At 33.3% G+C, this 4,274-nt stretch overlaps 1 pseudogene; it reads left to right on the top strand.

Moving 5' to 3' along the window:
- The first annotated feature begins 403 nt into the window (after window positions 1-403).
- Window positions 404-1,120, top strand: LOC120165131 (annotated as a pseudogene).
- The last annotated feature ends 3,154 nt before the right edge of the window (window positions 1,121-4,274 follow it).

The raw sequence follows: 4,274 nt of genomic DNA, 5'->3' as shown, positions 1-4,274 counted from the left end.
TCACCCTCCACCTGACCCGACTCGACCTGAACTCAACTTTTTTAAAAAAAAATCCGACCATGTCGGATCAAAATCCGTTGGTTTCGAGTTAAATTGCCATCCCTACCCCTGACCTAATCCAATCTAGCGTTTAAGATTATTATTAAAAGATCTTGATTGAAACGATACTCTAACTTAAGAATTTGGTAGAAACATTTTGAAGTTCAGTGATCAATTTTAAATTTAGTCCATAACTTGAGGGTTTCTAGTGAAATTGCGCCAAAAACTAAAACTTGTTTTCTCCTCTGTCGTCTTTCCGCGTACCGAACAAAATTTCATGACAAGGTGCCTTGTATAATATGATTCAATACACTATAAATGCCAACCTTGTCTTCCTCAGCAACTCATAATTAAAAATCTCAATATTTCTCAACAAAATTTACAGCAAAATAACGATAAAATGGCGAAAAAGAACAGCGATGTAGCTCAAAGAGCATGGAATCTGCTGCGTCTGGCATTGCTATGGGCAAGAAAAGGCGGCGTTTTCAAGAGACGGATGATGACTTAGCTCCGATTGTTCCCTAAGTTCCTCAAGGCTCTTGCACATACGTCGACTCGTAATGATCACCAAATGATTAGCAGCCATTACAAGGAACGCCAGCTATCGTTCGACGACACACCCATTTTTAACGTCAAGGTCCATCATCATCGTCCCACGTCGATTAGATTCCTTCTCCCTTGCATTAGCACCGAGGAAGTCGATTTCGATTACGATTTCGGCGTCGATGATTGTGATAATGGAAGAGAGAGTTACTTGACGGGATCGGAGTCCGACGTCGAAGAAGGAGGAGAAGTGGAAGAGTGTGGATACGAAGGGAGTGATGAGAAAGAAAACAGTTCGTTTCCATATTCATATGAATTCGAGGATGAAGGGATTGATTCGAAGGCTGAGAAATTTATAGCTAAGTTTTATGAGCAAATGACGTTACAGAGACAGATTTCTTATTTGGAATATACTGAGAGAGACTCAAAATGTTAGAATCTTTGTCAACTTCATCGTTTTGCATATTGTACAATACCTAATTTTTTTTCTTTCGAGTTTGCCGGGTTTCCAGAACAACTTTTGTAGCAGATGATCGGATTCTGCAGTTTATTTTTTTAAAGTGACGGGTGGTCAGTTCCACAATAAAAATTTAAAAATATCATATATTTAAAATTTTTATATATAATTTTTATTAAAAATTTATTTTCGCCCCTGAAATTTATAAACTCGTCATTTCCTAAATTTTTTAAAATTTATCTCTCTAACATAAAATTTTGTATTCTATTTAGAGGACTATCAACTATTTAATATAAAACGTTCATTCTTAATGTTGGACCGTCTTTCGGGAGGGCCCGAAATTGGGCATCGACTTAAGAAAATGGATTGGAGTCGCTACCGATATTTTATTTTAAAACAAATAGGTAGATCGTATACCTTATTTCTCACCTGATCTGCGTATTACCAGAGATGTGTCGGATTTCAGGAGTTGGTTACAATCAAGGAAGGGTTAACACCCTTGCACTGCCCTTTCAATACTACGTAATTTCCAGTTGTCTTTAATTAAGAAAATCGAAAGTTAAAATTTAAAGGTAGCATATGATCTAAATTATTTACCTCTGACAGATTTAAATTGTGCCCTTAAAAAATCAGAAAATGTTAGATGAAAAGGTAAGTAATAAATGAATAAAATAAATAAACCCAAGCAAAAAGGAAGATAGAATTGGTAAATAAATGTCTTAAAAACAGGAAGTAAAATAAACAAATAAAAAAACAAAATAAATAAATAAATAAGATAATAAACAAATAAAATAAACAAATAAATAAAATAAATGAATTAGAAAAACCAAGCGAAAATAAAAAAATAAAAAAATACAAATACAAAAAATTAAATAGAATAAAAAAATAATAATAAAATAATAAAATATGAAAAACTAAAAATGATAATATATATAACTATTAGGTAATAATAATAATAAATAAGAAAATAAATAAAAATAAAAACGTCACTCCACCGAAAATAGAAAAATGGGTAAAGATTTAAAAAAAGGTGTAAAGGTTTGGTCCGTTAAAACAGAGGGGTGGGGCCTAAAGGGATGATAATTCAAAAGGTTATGTTATATATATAATATAACATGTATATAATAGTAATAATAATAAAGATAAAAGAAAAAAATAGAAAATAGAAAATACAAATAATATAATATAATAGTAATAAATTAAAAAACCAAAAATAATATATATATATATATATAACAAATAAAAATATACATATGAACAAAGAAAATAAAAATAAAATAAAATAAAATAAAATAAAAATAATAAGAAAAATAATAAAATGATTCAAAAAAAAGAAAAGAAATATATATATATATATATAATATATATATATATATAATAAAATGTAATATATAAAAAATTAACAATTAAAAGATTAAAAAATATACGATTGAATTTAACAGGGGCCAAATTGAAAAGAAAAATAAATTGAGTGGCCAAACTAGAACAAAATCGGGGGTTTAAAATCGGTTTTGGGATCAAAATAGGCCTTTAAAAAAACCAAAAGGATCAAAAGTGCATTTTCCCCTTTTATTAAGAAAAATACGCGGATCCCCCTGCACATGGATCGAGTTAACGGATCGGTTTTATGGGCCGAGTATAAAGCCAAATTTTTTTTGAATCTTCATTTCTATCTTCTTCACACGAGAGAGCCCCCTCTCTCTCAATTTTCTCTCAAAATGTGCTTGTGTTCTTGAAGAACACTTGAACACCACTATACATTCCAGATTCCGGCCACCATTGTCGCCTCGCCGCCGCTATTGTCGACGTTCATCGTTGGCAAAAATCTATTTTTTTTTTGCTTTTTCAAAGCTTTTTCTCTATTTTTTTCAAAAATCGAAAGAATTTTTAAAAAATAAGCCTCCAAGGTGTGTAGATCTAATAAGATCTCTCGAAAAAACACCCTCTGTTCATCGGCCAAAAATGATTTTTTTGGGTTCAAACTCAAAGAAATATCAACATGCAAGTCAGAGGAAATCGAAAGCAAGGTAAAAACAAAAGACTACCTTTATTTATTTTCGAACTTGTTACAAATGCCTTGTGTTTTTCGAGTGTTCTCTTGTGTGCTCTCTGTTTGCTAGTAATCTCCTCCTAATATTCGTGTGTGTTTTGTGCGTAATATGCTCTGGTAATCATGTGTAAAATTCATACCCTGTTGACTGAGATTACATACTTATTTATAATACTAAACAAAGCTATTTTTAGTTTCGAAAAGTTTGAGTTCTAATCGAACTGTGACTCTTGTTTATTGCGAGTTATTGGTGTTCCTTGCGCCGGAGATCTCGGGGCTGTTGGAAACAAGTTGTACGGCCGTGAAACTCGGAGAGGAAGGCGAGGGAAAGTCTCCTTGGCTGCTACGGTGCTAGCTGGAATGAAAGATAGGGTTAGGGTTATAAAACCCTAACTGATTTGGGTTAAGGTTGGATCGGTTTGGGTGCTTCTGTTGTTGGGTCGCGTGTGTTGGGTCTGGGTTGGACCAATGTGTATTCTGCTGGGCCAAATGTAATTTTGGGCCTAATACATAAATGAGACAAATTTAAAATGTATTAGTTTAATAAAATAATAATAATATTTATACAATATATATAGATATATATATATAATATATAAATATATTTTGGACATAAAACGTGTGTCTACAGCTGCCCCTCTTTGCCAATAGTCGTGCAACGGGGATAGGGCAAAGATCAAAAGATACACTTTCCATTTAATTCAAATTCAACATTATCCATATAGGGGTCAACCCCCATCGAATATCATCTGTTGTAGAGTTGAAATCCGATGCTGAGACTGATCTGTCGAAGTGACTCCCTCGCTGTGAGGTTGAGTTGAACTGGAGACTTTTGAGCACGAAATCCTTCGTCGTGAAGTTGAAATCAAACTCAGAGTATTAGGAAGTAGCCTTTGAATCGTCTTCTGGCCTAAGATACTTCGTCGTGAAGGTAAAACTTGACCTGAAGACTTCGGTGTTGCTGTGTTACAGATGACTCCTTCGTCGTGAAGGCGGGTCAATCTGTTAGGGTAAGATACCCTTCGTTGTGAAGTTGTATATGTATATGGCCCTTTCGTCATGAAGTTGAACCTTGAAATTGGATATCCTTCATCGTGAAGTTGAAATCCAATGTAAGTTGCGTTGTTTCGAGACCAATATCCTTCGCTGTGAAGTTGAAATTGACTCTGAAACTGGAAAGTTTAT

Source organism: Hibiscus syriacus, unplaced genomic scaffold, assembly GCF_006381635.1.
Source record: "Hibiscus syriacus cultivar Baekdansim isolate YM2019G1 unplaced genomic scaffold, ASM638163v2 tig00111582_pilon, whole genome shotgun sequence".
In the NCBI taxonomy this organism is placed as follows: Eukaryota; Viridiplantae; Streptophyta; class Magnoliopsida; order Malvales; family Malvaceae; genus Hibiscus; species Hibiscus syriacus.
Note: the sequence above shows the minus strand (reverse complement) of the source record. Positions and strands in the feature narration are given on the sequence as shown.